Source organism: Pempheris klunzingeri, chromosome 1 (genome assembly GCF_042242105.1).
Source record: "Pempheris klunzingeri isolate RE-2024b chromosome 1, fPemKlu1.hap1, whole genome shotgun sequence".
NCBI lineage: Eukaryota > Metazoa > Chordata > Actinopteri > Acropomatiformes > Pempheridae > Pempheris > Pempheris klunzingeri.
This window is the reverse complement of record NC_092012.1, coordinates 7437083-7458099: the sequence shown is the minus strand read 5'-3', so window position 1 is coordinate 7458099 and position 21017 is coordinate 7437083. Positions and strand designations below refer to the sequence as shown.

Sequence of the window (21017 nt, the reverse complement as noted above, 5' to 3'; positions counted from 1 at the left end):
AGATGAGAGAGCTTGAGAGTCTCCTTGTTTTTTTAATACTGGAGGGTGTTGAGTTGTAAAGATGGCTATTAAAACAATTAATCCTTTATCCACATTGGGTAGTAAGAGTCAATGGCTCTTATGAGGGTGGTCTGAAATGGTCATGCACTGAGCCCTATAATTATCTATCAAGATGGAAAATAACTCCTCATTTGTGCATCTTAAACGTGAATATTTTTTGGTTTACCTACTCCTCTCTGACAGTAAAGTGAATATAACAAGACATTAGAGGATGTCATTGTGGCATTTTTCACTATTTTCTGACATTTTAATGAGCAATCAATTGTGTAAGGGAAAAAATGATTGTGAATCTATTCTCAAAATCTAGTTTTTATTCTTATTTCAGTTAACCAAAGTGGTTTTGCACATCTCGTTATAATTTTTATATAATAACCATAGTCTGTAGTGAGTAACAAAATAAAGTGAGAAGTATTCAGCCTGTCACTACAACACAAGGGACGTAATTAACTTTGGTTGCACAGAACACAAGCAAAGTGACAACACAATAGTAGCAACTCTATTCACTACCGTTGAATAGTCAGTTGCAAGTCAGATTGTCACAAGAGAAGAACAGTACTACTTAACTGGCTTATGTGTGTGGTTAACCTATGTGTATGACGAGGGTTAGGCAGTGGGGTTCCTGGGTTTGGGTACGGACGGACAGAAGGCAAAGGCACAAGCGCTCCACACATGATCATGAGCCAGCCAACCAGAGCACCTTGCTCCCTGCAGAGTGTTACAATTCCTTGGAAAGCCTTTTTGGACCTACCAGCGCTTAATCCTGGCTACAGCCACAATACAACATCAGCGTTAGACACATTTTTCTAAAAGACTTGTTCAGTGAAAGCCAAAAAAAGCACAGTGAATAATGAGACGGGAGCATAGGTCCATATCTGTTGTCTGCGTGCCTGAGGGCAACTGGGGCCACATTCTTTTGTTGTATTGGGTGGTTGGTATTTAGCATAGAGGAGGGGGATAGAGGAAGGTGCCTGGGGTGGGGTTATGGCTCCAAAGTATGCAGACATAAGCTGTCTGTGTGTTGCCTTTGAAGCAGGCTATGGTTGGCTGTACTGTGAGGGTCACAGGGCAAGGGTTTACAACAGCAGTGTCCCACAGAGAGCCTGGACTCATCCAACCCCCCTCAACCCACTGCCAAAAGCTTGCACGGAAAGACATGAGACATGTAGACTAAATGTTAACAAAGGCAGCAATTAAAACGTGCTTGTTGAGCTGTGAACATTTGTGTCTGGTGGTAGAAATAACTCTCAAAAAATAAAGGTGTACTGATTTCCAAGCAGTTGATTACTTTAACAGTTATACAATTAAATTTAGAAAATTTGTAAAGTCAACATGCCAAGTGCAGTTTTCATAATGGTAGAGGATGCGTATCTTAAGAAATAAGGACATTTCTGGAGGGGTTGACAGTGTGCCTAAACCATCATCTAGCTGTTGCTACTTGATAGGGAAAAACCCTTAAACATTGTAACACACTTCCACAAGGGTGGACAGTATATCACCTGCAATCTAGTACCAGGACCAGACTACACAATATCAGCCCGATAATCACCTGACCTGACAAATGTGGAGAATAACAGTGAGCATTGGGTGCCCCTTTTGAATAGCTCATTTTGATCACATGTAGGGTGTCATAACATAAAATAAATGGAGCAGCACTGGGACACCTCACAATGTCTTGACAAATTGACCACATTTTTTGTCTTCACTTGCCTGGTTTGACAAATTCTGTGACACGTTTCATGACAGTGACCCAAAGGAGCACAGAGGAGCCTCCGTGTACAAGTGTAAATAAGGCAATATGGCACATGGATGTCAGCGCTGTCAGGTGGAATAGCACCTCCTTCTACAGCATGTTGCAAAAGACGGCAAACTATAATTGGTCGGTGTGTCGTCTGCCGTGTCTCTTGGCCAAGTCACAGCAAGAATGTATGATGCCTCATCTGACAAAGAGATGATCCCAAAAGGCGAAAAAATTGTGTAGTCATTATACAATCGAAACATTGCCAGACAAAACCCTCCTTTCTTGTGGGACACACCACAAACTTCAACGAGAAGATGTTAATACCAGCTACTTATCAGAGGCAATGTAACAATTCAGTAAATCAGTAGATTTTGTGCTTCAGGAGTTTAGGATTTAGGCAGTGTCATGCATGCAGCCAAAACAGAGCAGCCCATTGTCCACTAACCTACTAATACACATGACAAACTTTCTGTTAACTGATTTAGAAACAAAACTCTCAGCATAAGCGAGCTCAAGCAGCTATAGCAGTGAGGCAGACAGAAAGCGACTACTGATATCCTGTAGATGAGGGAGATGGTACAACAGCTTGACGATACAGGCCACAATAGCTCTAAATTATTCTTGGAAATAGTTGCTATTCTGAAGAAATGCAACTTAACCAACATATACAAGGCCACATTCTTCTTTTCCTTCTTACTGTATTTGCTTTTGTGCTCTGAACCTTTGTTCTTCAATAAAGGTTTGGTGAGGCTGTAATTACACTATTCACAAAAAGTTAGGGAAATTCGGCTTTCAGGTGAAATTTCAGGATGAACCTAAAATGCATTCTAAACTTTCCAGGTGAACTTAATGTGACCTTCTCTAAACTTTTGAATGCACATGTCCAACTGTTCAGTGTTTCAGTACTTTTTGCACCAGTTGCTGTTCTCTAACAAGAAGCTTAACAGCAACATTCACAACAGGTTTGATCCATGAATCCACCAATACATTTCCTGCTCCAGTTAGAATTGGTATTTAAACAGTCCTCCTCATCCTGCTGTTCACATTCTGACATCATGAGACCAAGACGACACCTAACAATTGATCAGCAGCACCTCGACACTGGAGGCTTCAAACAGGAAGTCCTCAGACGGAGGTGTTCACTGAGCTTAGAGGGTCACAGAGTGTCATCAGGAGGTTGTAACAGTGATACAGAGACTGGAAGAGTCACAGAAAGGAGAGGAGTGGACGTCCTTTGGCCACATCCCAATTTATTGAGATACTGAACATTTTGTGTTGTGGCATACCCTCCACTGTTGTTAGATTTTCTTTCAATAAATTGTTTAAGATGAATAAAATTACCATTGCATGCTTCTACTTAAATGCCCTACTTTCATGATATAATATCACTGTAGCATTAACTTTTTACATTTTCCATATATTTCACCTGAAAGTCGAATATCCCTAACTTTTTGTGAGTAGTGTATATGTAATACAGCACTTTATTTTTAAGTGGAGCACCAATGTTGAGACAAAGGGGAAGTTGACATCCAACAGGTCCAAGCTGGGAGTGGACTAGTGCCCAATGAGAGAGAAGCCCTAAGGCTTCTTAATAGAAGGGTGTGGATAGTGAAGACAATGAGCGTAGACCAACTTGCATATGACACTTTTTAAAATCCATACTTATTTACATATGCACTCAAGCCAAACATTTATGCAAATTCTGAAATGTATTAGTTCTTTGAAAGTAGAGCTACTCTGAAACATTTTATATATTCAATAAAAGAAAAAAATATTTATTAATGCTTTTATGCATCCCATTCTCAAACATTTGACTTTTTTTTAATTCATTTGGTGAAAAAAAAGACATAATTTGAGGAATCGTTCCCTTTCTCACTGGGCACTCAAAACATTTGGGAAACTCCATACATTGGAATGGCTAAAGAGTCCTAGGTGGGTCATTCCCAATCTGGGAAAAAAAACACAAATATTTAACCACAGGTCCGTGGTGTAAAGTGTATGTAAAACTAGCCCATTATTATCAGTATTCAACATCCACTCAGCAGGCTATTCATCCTAATCAAGGCAATAAATGGTCTCAAAGGACCATCATACAGAACACAGTAGGTTTGACTGCTGCCATATTAGATAGTGGGATGTGAGGAGCAGGAAAAAATAGCTAATTTGATGAGTATTTTCTGGTCATCATCAAACAATACAACTGCCATCTGCCATTTTAGTCTGAAACAACCCACTTCTGATTATCTCTCTTCTGCCACTAAAGGCTCAATAAAAACATATTAAAGATATACTTTGTTAGAAATGTTGTAAAATCTGTACTGGTGAAAAAAACCCTCCTCGTCTCAAATCTTTAAGGGCCAGCATATATAACCATGATAAGGCTGTAGTCAACCAAAGAAAATCTTGGGTCGATGGGGAGTTGGGAACACACAATTTGCTCCATGTTACGGTCTCTCATATCCAATCAGTGCCAATCTTCCACTAGTAGTGAATTACAGTAGTGGCATCATAAATAAATGAAAATAATGGAATAAGAAGACTTCTCATCATGAAAGTAACACCAATGATTTCCCGACCAATAAAAATTTGGTCAGACACAAGCATATTGTCCAAGCGAACCAGAATCAGCCCTAAAGCATACATGTTCATAGATGAACAATGCATTGGTTTTTTTTTTACAACTATTGATATAAAACTGAATGCTGAGGACACCATAGAACAATAAAAACAGGGGTTATGTAACATATTTAAATATGTTCCGCTAATAACTAAGCCAGTATGATCTCTTTTTAGGCTGCTGGTAGAAAACAGATGGGAAAGCCTCAAGAGTGTGAGAAAAGACTCGGGCCCCATGCAGACCTTTCCTTTAAAGCTTAATTAAGATGATAAATGCACAGTAAAAAGAGGACTTGTAAACACAGATGAAAATAAATGTTACATTTGCTTTCTATGTTAAGAGGAGACAAAAAAGGTTTTACCGTTTAAAAATGTATAATCAGTAGATAATGCAGTAATAAAACAGAAGATTAAACCTTTTAAAGGGCTGTCGCAATTTGAATTATACAGACTCTAACATAATGAGCAAGAAATTACCTACATCAGCTGGCATCTCATCCCACCTGTAGTTACCGGAGCCAAGCACAAAATGTGAAAAAGAATTACTGCCGCATCAACTGACTGACGAAGGGGAGGATTCATACAGAAGCCAGACTGACACCCTGAAATTATTGTTGCTATGAAGACACAGGTTTTAACATGAGTGCCACACAGAAATTCAAGCTACAGGTAGGCAACACACACACACACACACACACACATTAAAATTTGTGACCATGCCAAGACTTGGATCTTTCTACTGTTGATTCCTGTTGAGACAAACGCGTCGAGACATGGCAAAAACCTTGGGCATAACAGTATCATAATAGGGAGTGATATTCTTTTATAGGCAACTGCATAATTCATAGAGCAGTGGATCAAAGACAACTAGCAATGGTCTCAGGTTTAAGGCTGATAATTACTATAACGTACAAAGCAAAGGAATGGACATGCTACAAGTAGCTATCTGGTTTTCTACTTTGCTCTACTCTTTAGTGCCGAAGAAAAGGTGGAAATGAGTTCAATATCAAACTATGTTACGGTTCTAAAGGTTCTTGTCCTGTGCTCCTCAATGTTTTAAACAGACTGTGCATTTGAAACAAGAGGAGAGAACTTCAGCCGCAAGAACACTTGACTGTTTTCATGCATTGTGGTGAAATGTGCTGATTAAGGGCACTCATCAGAGAAAAGACTGAAATGGCTTTGGAAGGTCATACATCAACAATAAATCAGAGCATAGCGACATAAAGCTGCACTCTGCCAAATTCAGAAGATAGCACAAGAAAGTGTCCTATGATTAATATTTACTGAAGATGAACTGAAATCTGTGACATGTTAAAATAACACAGAATCGTGAGGGCTTGGTGAAACTGTAAATAAGCTTAATGCTGCCATTGAAAGACACCATAAATTACACCACATCAAAAAAGCCATTAAAAAATACAACATATGCACTATAACAAAACAGCAACATGCTCAGATGTCAGAGCTGCATCTATGCCATATACCAAATGAGTGTATGAATATGACTAGATGTGTGTGAAACAAGTGATACGGCACAGTCGTGAACCATGAATACAGGAGACCCTGTGAGACACAGTTTACGTACTGTGTGTCTTGATGCGCAAACATCAAATATATCAAAATAATATAATAAAGTATAATGGAACAGAACTGTAGTGTGGATATGGATAAAAACAACATCTTGCTGCGTGGTGTTTTCTGCTGGAGGAGTAACTTTTAAAACCACAGCAAGAAAATAGCCTTAATACATCCAAGTGGAGCTGTTGATCAATACCAGTGAGTAAAGGATGACTTTGCCAGTTGTAGAGATTAATGGCTTTCTAATGTCTTTTTGTTTAGGTCTAAATTAGTTGTGGGTTCAAGTATTATAACGTATTATCAATTTCTACAATATTTTAGAGTGATATATTGATTGGTTATATTCCGTCTACTCTAGGCATTTCTATCAGCTCTGTGCCGATTGCCTAAATAGCTGCCAACTTCTGCCAGTGTTTTTGCAATCTGCCACCACTCAGAAATAGTACAAATGCACACCCTATGGAATAAGGCTTTGTTTATACCCCTTTGTTAGCACATTTCTGGATGCCATCCCTGGATATGAAGCCATACACCAAATCATAAACTATATATAAATTTTCCTTTGTCTATTTAATGTCACCAATTGTGAATTACTACATATATCTACAAATGTTTTTTGACATATTTCAAACAGCCAGCCGGTGCAGTAGTTTTAAGCAGCTTTAGTCAGGAAGTAGTTTGAAGCAGTCTTTCTTTAAAAAATATCCAAACAAAAGTCTGGAAACAAGTAACAAATCAATGTTCATATTAGATGAACCTCATGATGTTAAGCACTGATCAGTGTGCAAAAAAAGTAAACAGTACAAAACAAACTTGGAAACTGATCTGCATGTAAACTGGTATGAGAAGCCATTATAAGACAACACACTGAAAATATCAGAAACTGCTTCTTTATCATAAATGCAGCCACATGAATACACACACGTTTATGGGGGTACTTTAGAATCAGAATCATCTCTACTAACTTTGTATACACAGTGATTTTAGGTTGTTCTCAATGTACTTAAACCAGAATTATTACAGTTTCGTTTTTAAGTTCAATTTTATTTGGTTTTTAATTTTTGCTTTTAATTCAGTTTATTTTAAGTTAGTCTCTAGAGTGGGTTTGCTCATTTCAGTTTAGTTTTTATTGTTTGAAAGTTTTGTTTTAGTTAACCTTTTCTTAGTTTCAATATTAGTGTTTCTTTTCTTTGATATTTATGGATGCAGCCATCTCAGTTTCAAACATATGCACCAACGCCTCATCATGCTTGTTATGACCAATTTGATAAAGACCACAATGAACATTTCTTGTATAGTTTTGTAAATGCACAATCTTGTTTGAGTTAGTTTGATTGGTTAGTTTCACACCTAGTTTTAATTCTTTGTTTAGTTTTAGCTACCTATAATAACTTTGACTAATAGAAATAGACATACAGCTAAAAACATAGAACTATTATGTATATACAAGTAGGTGAGAAAATTGGTATATTACATTAATGACTAAGTGTGATTTAAGAGTGTGAATATTTGAAGAATGTATGTACAGGTGTGCATCTTATATACAGTATGTGTGAAGAATAAGTGTGAAAATTCTGCGTGTAGGTAACCAAGAGAGCACGAGAGAGATACCTATCAAGGTAAAGGTGTAATAAAAAGGTAAATAAAGGAATTCTTCTTCCTCTTCTTTGTGCAAAAAAGACACACACAAACACAAACACAAACACAAACACAAACACGGACTTGTACTTCTATCTTTGGGAGGTCCCTCATTGACATAATGCATTCCCCAGCCCCTTATCTTAACCTTAAAACCAAGTGTTCACCCTCAAACAGCCCCTTGAAGTAGTGAGGACCGGCCAAAATGTCCTCACCTCCCAAGAATGTCCTCACTCGGCTACTAAAATGTGTGTTGTGCTCCTCACTATGTAGCAAGTACAAGAACACACTCTCTAATTCGACTAACATGTAAAATCTGATTAAAATAAGCTAATCTATTCAGTGGCACAATTCATCAATGACTTGAATTTATTTGATTATGTCAAGGTGGATTAATGGGAGCGAGCAGAAAACATTATTGGTACCACAAAATATGTATGTTTAATGATATTTATCAAATATAAATACATTTCTTAGTCATACCATGGAAAGTACCACTCTTCACTTCTGCCTCTAAAATGCAAGTGTCTTCCACCTTACTTTCCACCAGGGAAAAAACTGCTTTGCATCTGCTTCACTCCACTGCCTTTCTGGTTCATGCGTAAATTCAGAGCACCAAATGAAACCAGACAGTGCCCGACAGCGAGTTTTAGAAATGGTAGCCAGGCTGGCTGCCAGTGATCAATGCTGGTTGCCAGAGTTGACTGAAAGGCTGCCATAATAGACAGCATAGATTATAACTGGAGCATTAATATTTCTGGATAGTCCCACCCCACATTTCAGTTCAACTTTTAACTAAAGCTTTCTAAAACTTACTGTTATTTTCTGCAGTTTTAACTGCATGTTACAGTCAGGGATGAACTTTTGCACTCAAATTAGAATCCTCAACTTAAAATTCAAGTATGAGCAATAATTTCCTCCCACAAGGACATTTTTTATGTGAAGGTGTGGCACACACAGAAAGCCCAAATGGGTTTTCTTTTTTTAGAATTTAGTAAATGTTTTTCAAATGTTTTGTCAGGATGGCCTGGCTTTCCATGTTCAGTGTGGTGTCCACGATATCTGCCTTTGATTCTTCTCTGTTACCATCTCCTTTAGTAGCTCTGCTTCGCTTCTTGAAATATGGCTTTTCTTTCATTTAAGTGGAGTTGCCTCTGTGTTAATATTACTCTGATTACTTTGAGATTCTCTATATCTACCAAAGAAATTTTACAACTACAAACCTTTATTTGTATGGGTAGAAAATTTCACACCAGAACTGGGACATTCATTGGGTTTTAACAAACACAAAACCAGACAAAACAAAATGTCTAATGTGGTCCAAATTTGGCAAATGTTAGTCTTGACCTCTGCTGGACACGTACATGTGGAAATAAACTGAGTGACTGAGCAAAAATCCAAGTGGGTGAGTGAGTGAAATGGAATCAGACTATGGAATATACATGACAATTATTAACCTCAACTTGACTGCTTATAATCAGATCATTATTGTGCATATACACAAACTGAGGCACGTGTAAGGGACATTGGTGTGTGATAGCATACACGATAGTACCTGAAATGGAATTTAAGAAAAACTTAAACATGTTTCAGCTGGTTATATAATGTCAAGCATTTAAGGTATTGTGGTAGTCAGCCACCATAAATGAATAACGACACCATACTTGGTATAGCCTGTGGTGTAGTTTGACATATGAAATCCAAATCATAGCGGGCTGCAGAGAGACCTAGTGAGCAACATTCATCATTACAATTTGAAACTTGACCTCCCTTAACCTGCCATTAATGTGAGGCTGTTCGACTCACTCTTTTCATCCAGCTGGGAGATTGTTAGCATAGACATGTTATTTGTTGCTGCTGCGGACACATGAGCAGCCAAGGACACTCTTTGCTCGCTGCCTCTTGTCAGGAATCCAGCGATTCAGAGATCATACATTTCTAGCTTGGTCACACTACATGACTTTAAAGGTCATCTGATTGCTGCACTCTTCACACAACAAAACTCTGCCTTGTAATCGCACATCTTCAAGACGTTGTGGTTGATGCTCTGTCTCTCCTTCTCGACTCCTTCCTCTCCCACAGCCCATGTCTGCAGTTCATTGCATGGCTACCCAAAGCGTTCCCAACACAACCAGATATTAAGCCTGATTGATACCTTCCGAGCATCTGCGAGCTCTCTGCATCTTTGAACAGTTCATACATAGCGATTGAGTGCTTTGCGAGCGCTGAGTGAACGTCGATTTGCCTCTGATCTGGTAGCTTTTCTAAGAGATCTTTAAGAACTGTCGGCGTGCGGAAAATTAAGGCTACAACCGTATAGTGTGACCTTGCATGTTGCATTAGCGAGCAAAATTACTCTCAGCCAATATAAAAATCCAGACCTCCTGTACCTATCTACAGAATAAGTGGTGGCGAATGTTCAAATCATTTCCTCTGTTCAAAAGTATAATGATGTAGCTTTTGAGAAACATCCTAGCTAAACTTTTATTATCCAACTGTGGCTTTGTCCTCTCACCTCCTTCATGTTCAGTATGTTCAGCAACAGACTGACACAACCGAGGTGCACCATTTAATGTCACAAGAGATGCCTCCTCCCACTGACCTTTGAGTGAGATGTCTCTCTCTCTGTTGTACCCCTACAAGGGGTTATTATGATATGCCTCACACTCGATTCACTCTTTCCATTCCTGGTACAACTATTTCCAATTCCGATTTCGACATTCATACAGTTCAGTGATTTTTTTTTTTTTCTCCATTCATTTTCCACTGACACTATATACCATGGCATTTATCTGTGCTGTTAATTCATAGCTTGTAATTTCAACCATTGTAACCAATACCCCACACTGATTGATACCCCCTCATTTGTACATTACATTTTTTTTGACATTTCTTTTATTTTAGTTTGATGTATGTATATTTGATCCAAGCATACACCTATTTCACCAGGCATAACAAGCATCACAAGCACAAAAACTTGCCAGTATGCTGAAAATAGCCCAAAGCCTAATGAAAATAGCCTAATGGCAAATTCAGCAGATCCTTAACAATGCAGCTGTGTAGTTAACCAAAACATACGGGGATTAGACTGTAAAGGACTGGTATGAACAGACCTTCAAGGTTATTATCAACCACTACAAAGTAAAGCTAGTGCCAATGCATCCCTGATTGCTTCCGAGAAGCACCATTGCACATAAGTGGTCTTTTACCTCCAGTCTATAATAACAGGACAGATGCACAAACGTGTGCTGCTTGTAGGTGGAAAAATCTTTGAATATGGCGAAGTTACTGCACACCACAAAGAGACACTATCTGATAGACACCGAGGAGCACCACACGAATCTAGAAATGGAAAATATGCGATTTTGTTGCAAACCCAGAGCAAAAACTGTTATTGATTAAAGATGACCGGGCGTTAGCTTACCGGTGGCACAAGTTAAGTTTGTCAGTTTCTGGTCCATTCACAAAAAAAAAAGCCTGACATGGCTTCCTCACGTAGCCACTTCATAACAACCTCCCCAGCAGAACATTAATGTAAAAGGCTGATATGTTTATACTGAGCTGGCCAGCTAGCTAGTGAGCCGTCCAACAGCCACTTTATACTAAGCAGATGTATATCGTTAGCATACAAGCTAACAGGGGTATGCATTCCTGAGACAGAGTCAACAGTGAGCTTTGAAGTTACTGAATCCCTCTCCGGCTCTGTTAACACAAGGCGACAAGCTAAAGGTGGTTTTAAAGACTCAGCGGCGAAGTGTTTGACGAGGGTAAAACGTGACAGAGGAGGAAACGAAGACTGGTGGGATTTAAAAACTGAACTGTGAGAATATCAGCTAGCACTGCATATGAGTGTCTGGACCATTGAGGGAAGCCAACAACACGTAACGTTAGCAAGCTTACCTGCAGGATTAAAGGTGTCGAGCAGAGCCGGAGTTTGTTCAGGGACACCCGGAGAAGTTGTTTTCGCTTGGTGGGTTAGTTTTAAAAGACTCCCGATGTGTCTCAGGCTGAATTACGGTTCAACCCACAGAGACTTGTCTGACTGCGCTGCTTCACAGCCACAACAGCGACTGAGCACAGTTCAGAGTCTGCTCCTCACTGGGAAGGATCCCCAGTATCGCGAGATGTGGCGAGAACGGGAAGATATCCACCAACCAATCAAATGAGCCCAACATTTATTTTGTTTCGTGTTAGTGCCATATAAAATAAAATAAAATAAAATAAAATAAAAAATAATTAAAAATAAAATAAAATAACATAACATAAAATAAAATAAATCTGATATAAAATAAAATACGATAAGATAAAATGAAATGAAATAAAATATTATACAATAAAACTATATTGTTCTATATATTGTATTTATTATTATTATTCATATGACATATATGCTTACTATTATACTATACTATACTATACTATACTATAGAAAGCCCATAGGTTCTGGTATACTGTTAAATTACAATCAAGTCATATCAAGTCACTCACAATTGTTTACTATCATATGCACAGTTAAAAACAAGTTTCCTTGTACAATGCAATTCTTCCTTTGCCTTACACTCTGAATTCTGTTTAAATGACAAGAGAATAAATCAAGATAAGATGAGATATTCCTTTATTAGTCTCAAAGCTTGTAAATTTAGAGTGTTAGAGCAGCAAAAGAGGGTAGCAAAGTAGAGCATTCAATAAAACAATAAATAATATACTAGTGGACAGCAATATTAACAGGGGGAGATATAAACATATGTACAATTTAAACAAGACGAAGTATAAAAATAGAAACAATATAAACAAAGGGGAATTTAAAAAGTATTGCACATTATGAAGTGAAAATAAGTTAATAAGATTAAAAAGAGATCAAGCATCCAAAACTAAAAAATCTATGTACAATATACTATATACAGTATCAATCTGCAACATACTGTATCATTATAATATATTAAGTAACATATAGTATGCAGTATCGTGCGACAAGCATTGTGCAAAAATGATATAATATAGTATATATTACATTCTGCACATTTCTGTTATATTCCTATGATAACACAGGTATGATTAAGTAAAACTACACAGTGCTTGCCTATTAGTCTGTTTATATATGTTAGACTTGTTGAATTGCTCTGGTATAGTTTCTATTTTACTTTTACTCTTATTTTAGTATTTTCATGTACTTATATAACAACAGTGTTGAGCATCTGTTGCAATGTACATCATTAAGATGAAGCAGCATCTCATTATTTACAGTTAAGAGTTGTAACTAAAGCTGGTTTGCAGTTTGTCTTTGATAAATTACAGATCCTCAGGTGAGATATGAGGATTATATGAGAATTGTATGAGTTTATATGCATACAAATGTCCTTTCATTTACTTAAATCATCTGAATTTCATGCCAAAGGTCCATTTACAAAGTCTTTTTTGTTTTGAATTAAGTTATAAAGATATGAATAACATTTATTTTTTGCAGGGTATCCATTTTCTAAATGTGTCCGTCACTTTCTTACAGCACTTTGAGGCACCACATCTCTTGCACAGCATTATTCATTGTATTGCTTTGCACCTCACTTCTGTCTCTCACCATAATGCATTTTCCATTTTGCTCAGATCAATCCTTGCTCATTGTATCTCTCCAGTTGAAGAGACTCACAATGTAAAGCTTGATTTAAATGTGACAAACAAGCCTCTACCTTTAGTGATGAACCAACATACACCACACTGCATAATTGTAAATCCTGCAAGGAGAGAAGAAAGGCTTCCTGTGGCAGAAATAGTTTAAGATCCTCATAAAAACAAATTGCAACATTGCTTCTTTTCTTTTTCCTCTGTCTGAAACAATTCTTGGACATTTGATCAATGCAGCCACCTTCACAGTGACTTTTCCTTTTCAAAAATGCTGCTGGTGTCAGAGTAGTGGCATTATACTGTAGCTTGATGATAAGCTTGGTTGTCCTTGAATTAGTTGTTTGTCTACATTTATCTCCCTGTATACTTGGCTAATAAGGCTGATTCTGATTCTTATTGTGATGTGAAAGAGGAGCCTGGAGTATAATGCATCCTTGACTATGATTTTAAATTTGGAATCAGCCTTGTGACCGACTGGTGACCTGTGCAGAATCTCCTTTGCTTTCTATTCAGTGTACTCCACGCCTCCCTGCAACCCTGAAAAAGAATACAAGACATAAATGCACCTGTCCCATGTTATTGTTAATGATTAAGTCAGAGTGTAGTGAAGTATTTTCGGCAGGAATGAAGAAACACTGTTGAAAAACTCAAATGTGTTACATAAAGTGCAATTTCAAGCTTTTCTCTGAGTGCTAATACCTTTTGCATGAGGCTTCATGAGGATATTTCAGCAAAGGCTTAAATAAATGAGACATTCCCCTCTCTGCTGATTCCAAATCTTGTGAAATACATCATGAGAAAGAATCAAGGAAGATGATATCATCGCAGGCAAAAGGAACTCAGAGAACAGCACGTGCATGATGCAAGACAGCAACATTGCGCCTCGAAAAAAAAGGGTGTGAAAAAAGTGCTCGCACATTCTCACTGTTAGTGTCTTACAGTAACTTATCTCCCATGAATTTGCTGCCAGTGATGCTGTCATGTAAACTTAAGAGCTCCTAATCGAGGATGCTTATTATAACGAGTAAGTAGAGATTCACCACAGTGTACTGGTGCTCTTTAGTGAACCGTATGAGGTCAAAGTTACCAATGGACCTTGAGAGAATTCAAACATCTTTTCTCTTTGTGTTTATATGTGCTGCAAAAGAAATGACCGACATCCCCATCATTCACTATAAATAAAACAGTAGCAAAGCTTTGATAAACCAATGTTACATGAAAGTGTTACTGAGACTCACAGTAACATGTTGGCACTGTAACATGGTTCTAGAGATGGCAGTGCTGGTCTGTCCACCACTTTGGTCCAGACTTTTCCTCCAGGTCAAAGTTTCCTCTTATTAAGTGAAATATTTCAATCTCTACTTGATGGGTTGACATCCATGTTCCCAAAACAACGAATGCTAATGACAGACAATCGTATCGCTGGTCCAACTCAAGAATAACTGCCATGAATTTAATAATCCTTACTTTTCATCTAACCCCATCATCATGTCACATTTGTCTATAACTTTGGTTTGTGATCAAATACCTGCAAAACTAATGACATTCCCATCAGCATCACTGGTGATGGTACTACGTGTTTGATGATAATTAGCAATTAACAGGCCAAACAAAGATGGTGCAGATGGCAAACATTATACCTGCTAAACAGAAGCAATGTCAGCACCGTCACTGTGAACATGTTGGTATGCTCACATGAGCATTTAGCTCAAAGCACCTCTGTGCCTAAATAAATCCTCACAGAGCAGCTAGTGTGGCTGTTCTTCAAAGTCAAATACAATCAAGAAAAAATATATCATCAGAATTAATCAAGGACACTGGAATAATATTAAGTTCAATGAGGTGTTTCTGCATAATTTTCAGTATGTCATTCCTTTATATAAGTCTTCTAATATTCCCCTTTTACAAAACCAAGGAAATGTCAGGGTAATTTCTTTTTGTCCTAAAGCATCGTGTGACTGCGGGGGGCAATGTTATGTTAACCTTCAGTTTCATTATTTGTGCATTGATTATGTACAGTTTTCCTTATTCGAGATTTTTTTACAGGTCTTAGTGGAATTGCCTGACAATGACAAGAAACAAAGACATAATGTTCCCACATGAAGAGATCTTTTACAAAGCTTTCAGCAGGATATTAGATAGAGGACAGAACAGACATAATTAGCTGCAGAAGGATTTTCAACTGCGTATTTGTGACATTACCATTAATTAGGTGAAATGTACGTCTATATTCATTGATCCACAACAAGAAAAGGGACGAAGACAAACACAGGACTATTACTTACCCCATAATGTAATTTCAAGTGATAACAGGTGTGAGGGTAATGGGACAGATAACAGATTGAAATGTAAAGGAAATGTAGTTCACAGCTCATTTCACCACTCAACATGCATACAGCATGCAAATCCAGTCATTCCCTTTGTGCAGAGTAATATTCTGCACTATCACTCTTGAGAGGAAGATGTACTGCTAGCAAAAGTACAGAGAATTTAAATTTAGGATTAAATAGAGGCAATTCAAAGCAGATAATTTCCCTTTCCCTTTCTTCCACAGTAGAATGCGGAACAAGAAAGGGAATATGTGAATTGCTGTCGGTGAAGACTCAACAAGGGTTCTTCAATCGAAAGAATATTTCAGAGCTTAATCACATTTGTGGTTGACAAGCAGTTGCAGCCTTCTATGTCAAACCCCACTCGCTGAGGAATAACTGAGGAATTTCATGGAAATTAACAGACAGTTTTTTCAAATTTCCTTTCACAGGCTGATTAAACACATCACAGCTGAAGAGATTTCTGGGTGTTTTTTGTGGCTCAAACTCTCAAAGTCTATACTTACCTCCAAGTTTAAAATGTGGACTCACTGAAGCTATTTAAAAAGAACTTCAAATACTGGTCCCACTTTTAATACCTGTCAGAAATCATTCCAGGGGGACAGCAGCAGAAAATTAGGATTAGTGGGCTTAATGCTCTGTCTTAAAAATCAAATTCCCTCCTTAAAAATGCTGCTCAAACTGTAGTCGCATGAACTTTTCTCCAAAATGTCTAACAGCAGAGGATTGGCAAAATACAACGTGACTAGAAAATATTAAAAGCCTTTAAAAAAGCTATCAAAATGTAGTAAAGTAAAGAATATAATATGTATGTGTGATGTACCCGTTTCCCCTGCAGTCGGAGGGGAGAGCTGGGAGGATCTCTGAGGCTATAGTCCATTTCTCGGGATCTTTGTTGCAGGCGCCAACTCCAAACTGACTGACCGAGTGAGATAAGGCGCTCAAAATCCCCACCATTCATTTGATCTATCCCTATTGGTATTCAAAGTCTTTTTCTCATTTTAAGTTTTGCAAAAGGAGAGCAGGTGCGCCACTTTAATGTGCTGCTCTCTGTATCTGACGTCAACCTGCGGCACAAGAAAGAGAAATTAACTGACTGACAGTGCTATGTGGACAGAGATAACTGTGGATGGAGGCATCAAAAATGCATTTTTCTCATATACAACTATATCAATGTGACTACATCTAAGCATTAATTTTTCAAAGCCTTCGAATGCCACTCGGTGATTTGTGTCGCTTAATATTGAGGATGCGTTTACAACATCATATTTTGCACCACTCTAAACATGTGTCATGTGTTGTACTAATGAAGAGTGCATTCACTGTCCCATAAAACACACAAAACCCACAGAGACCATTCAGAATGATAATACTTTGTTAGATTGCTAATTTGCATTCTCAGTCCTTGACAATGATAAAGTTGTGTTGCTAATGGAAGAAGATGGAGAGCAACGGCAAATAATCAAATACTAATTTTCACACAAGGCACCATGGGACATAACTGATACAGGCCTGGATGCAGTTGGCTTCAGAAATTAATTTCCTGCAAGCTGTCCAACTTTATAATTTTTATATAATACAAATAGGGCGCTGAAACACATTTATCAACAGCAAGTAAAAAAGGTGGGACTGAGGGAGGTAGTTACTGGTGGAAAACTATGTGTGACAAGTCAAATCCAGTTATCCAGATATCTACAATATCTATGTGTTAGTTGGTAATAGTATTTATTGTGAGATCTCTGCCTTCTCCCCCAAGTTCAACGAATAAAATCTGTCACAAAAATAGTTCCCTTCCTAAAACATAGCTCTATTCAGTGTATTCAGGACAACTCATCATGAAGGACACGTTAATTAAAAGTGGGAGACCAGTAAACCTCCCTGCTTCTAAAGCAAATGTTAACGCACCTGAACTCAACTATGCACACAGATATTGTTTGCATTTCTTTTGGTCTAATTCTGCTTCACATAAGGCTCTGTGATATGATTAATTCCAAACATCGAGAGACTGTCTTTCCATGTACATCAGGAGAAATTCATACCGAGCCTCAGGAATATCCTCAGGAAAATACTATAACCTATTTTAAAAAATGAAAGATTTCAACTCACTATTCCGGGGATGTCCATGCAAAATATACCAGTTGAGGATCTTCATGGTGAGCCTTTTTTGACATTCACAAGTCTGTTTCAAAGTCAAATGTCATTTTTATCTCACTATATGTATATATATATATATATATATATATATATATATGTAAACGTTATGCCTAAATGTAATTCATGTTGACAATATGTCAGTGATTCTTCATGAATATGTGAATAATGTACACAACAACTGTAGCAGCACTCCATGCAGGAAAATGAAAGCTTCAAGTTGAATAACATCTCTACATTTGTGTAGGTCGACAAAAGCAACTTATCATATCAGTGCATCATTTCTGGCCCCGTGTAACCACAGCATTTTGAGGAGATGCTCTCCCCAGAGGCTCCATCTGAGTCACAGATTAAGATTCCACACAGAGATGAGTTTGTGTGACCGAAATTTGATTGATCTGAGCATCGGAGTGCACTAAGAGCAGAGCTTCTTTTGTCTTTGTCGACTCTCTCAAGGTCATAAAAGATTCATGTGCTATGGCTCCCAGTGTTTTTTAATTTACCTTAAATAGAGTGCATTGCAGAGAGACACCAGGAGAGAGTGTGTTGATTTTATAAATATTTTCTAAGCTGTCCTCCCTCAGCGAAGAAACTTTTGTTTAGCCTGTAAACAAAGTGAAAGAAAGATGCCTAATGAGAGAGGAAAACAACCTCCTTTATACAAAAGCACCTAAGGGGCAATCTCAGTTTTTTATCTTTACGTGCAAATCTACAACCCCCCCCCCCCCCACTGCTGCTCTTTAAATTAATTACTTGAAATTAATACTAACAAATTCACCAGTGAAGTTGAGTGTCTTCCTCAGTGCAGCTCTCCAATACTACAAACTCAGATTATAAATAAGACTTTTAATCATAGATCGAAATCGCAACTAAACCGTGATGACATGTTTTATAAAAATAAGTGCTGGTTAACTGGTATGATGACAGAAATGTCAATAGAAAGCAGCTCAAAGGTAAATCTTTACCATAAGCATGTGTCAAAGCATTGTCACAATCACATCTCATTTGACATTACAGCCATTTATATCAAAGCAAAATACAACAACAGCAATGTGACAACGCTGTCAACCCCAAAAATATAAACATGATTTCTTGCTTTTGTTAAAACTTTTGTTATTTATGATCTACTTCTGAGGCAATTACCACAAAGCTGCTCATTTTTAAAGAGGTTATAGAACTGCTGAAGCAGGCATCCCCCCCCTGACAGCCTTATGAAAGCTCAGCTTTTTCAGTTGCAATCCATCACCAAGCTAAAGCGCTCTTTGACAAATTTGAGTCTGTGCACTTTTCCGTGGACGCATATGTTGTATCATCCAGTTTCACTGCAAAGAAACCTGTGAAGATTTACTTTGGAAGCTAAACTAGAGTCAGCAAAGACGGTACATATTTTGAAGTTGCATGTTATATGTAGCCATAACATGCTCGCCATTTGTCATATTTCAGCACGAAATTAACATATATAGCACGGTGGTTAGCACTGTTGCCTCACAGCAAGAAGGTTCCAGGTTTGGATCCAAGTCTGTCTGGGGTCTTTCTGCGCGGAGTTGCATGTTCTCCCTGTGCTTGCGTGGGTTAGGTTAACTGGTGACTCTAATTACTTGGTGCCCGTAGTGTGTGAGCTTGAGTGGTCGTCTGTCTATGTGTTGGTCGACCAGCCGACCACCCAAGCTTTGGATTGGCTCCAACTCTAATGGATGGATGGAATAATGCGACAAACAGAGAAGCAAAAAAAAAAACAGATACAGTTTCTCTGATAATCTCAGGGAGGTGGTGTAACAGTTTCTTGGTAGGGGGGTAACTTCAGGCCATGGCTCATTGCCGCACCCTCCCTCACAGACCAGGCGATACACTGGTGACGACGAACTGCCTTTGCTCCTTTTTTTGTTTTTCATGGTGTATACGGAGCCAAACACACACAGCTATTTGATGTAATCCTATGCATATACCTTTTTCCTTAATTGCTCTCAATTCGCAGTAGGGGGGAAGCTTAGATGAACATGGAAGAGCTTTTGATTCACTCCAAGTCTGAAGCTGGATTCCACCGATTAGAGACATCAAAGTCTGTTTACAGGTCCTGGGGAGCACTGCAGCTAACTAATGTTATAAAATCCATTGTGTAGAATAAAAAAGATTTTGATCTTTTATTTTATCAAACTGACTTGACAATAATATAGGACTGCGATGCAAAATCAGTGTAGTAATTCAAGTATTAAAAGGAATAGTTCAAGATTATTGGAAATACACTTATTTGCTTTCTTGCTCAATACCACTCTAGCAGCTAGTTAGCTTAGCATAGAGACTGGAAGGAAAGGGAAACAGCTGATCTGACTGTCTAAAGGAAACAGAATCCACCTACCGGTGCCTCTAAAGCTCACAAACTGACGTGATGCATTTATTTAATCTGTAGAATTAGAGTCTGGCTAGCTGTTTCCTCCTGGTTCCAGTCTTTATGCTAAGCTAAGCTAATCAGCTGCTGGCTCTAGCATTGTATTTGTTGAACATAACAAGAGCCGTAATGATTTTCTCAGACTACTAACAAGAAAGCAACAAGATTATTTCCAAATGAGTTTGTTTCTGAGCCAAACAAAAAAGACAGGCGATTAATGTTTAGTTGCATATTTTTCTGGCAGGGCTACCCATTTTCCAGCAGTGAGAAAACAGTCAGTGCTCACGCATTTCTGCCCGTCCTGCAGATGAGAAGTCAAAAAACAGCAAGAGGTAAGGAGGAGTCAAAATAAAGAACAGCTGAACTATGTTGGCAAATCCGTGCAGCCATTGTTATGGCTACATAGACACAACGAAATAATAAAGATTTTAATGGAAATGGTTTCAGGAAAGAATAAGTTACAAATAAATATCTGTGTTTTCTATATCATCCACATATCTGCTTTCTCAAGACTAAAATGCAATCCATTATAGCTACTATATCATTGTTGAAAATGGAAGGTGTTTTTCAAAGATTGCCACTGAGAATTATCTTGGAACCATGACACAGCTTGTTGATAACAAAGCACTGCCTGCTGAAAAGAAAGCAACACATCACATCCATTGTGGTCTCTCCGCATGCGAAGGTTTCATGGGGGTGTAAAATTGCAAAAACAATACAGGAAAGAAAACAACTTGTTGCATGTATGTCTTTCCTTGTAAAACTAGAAGTGAGACCATGTTTCCCACGAGACGAGAGTAGGAAGTGATGAGTGCAAGTGAAAAAAAAAAGAGGAGCTTTTTGAAGCTGGTACCACTTCTTATGGGATAATGGGAATTATGCAAATGAGGTTCTGGAC

At 38.0% G+C, this 21017-nt stretch overlaps 1 protein-coding gene across 1 annotated transcript in view; it reads right to left on the bottom strand.

Moving 5' to 3' along the window:
- The window catches only part of glceb (glucuronic acid epimerase b), a 45679-nt gene extending 33999 nt beyond the window's left edge, over positions 1-11680 (bottom strand). The window contains exon 1 of the mRNA XM_070831341.1: positions 11534-11680. The gene's annotated coding sequence lies outside the window, so the exon portion shown is untranslated. The remainder of the gene's footprint in view (positions 1-11533) is intronic.
- Positions 11681-21017: the final 9337 nt, after the last annotated feature.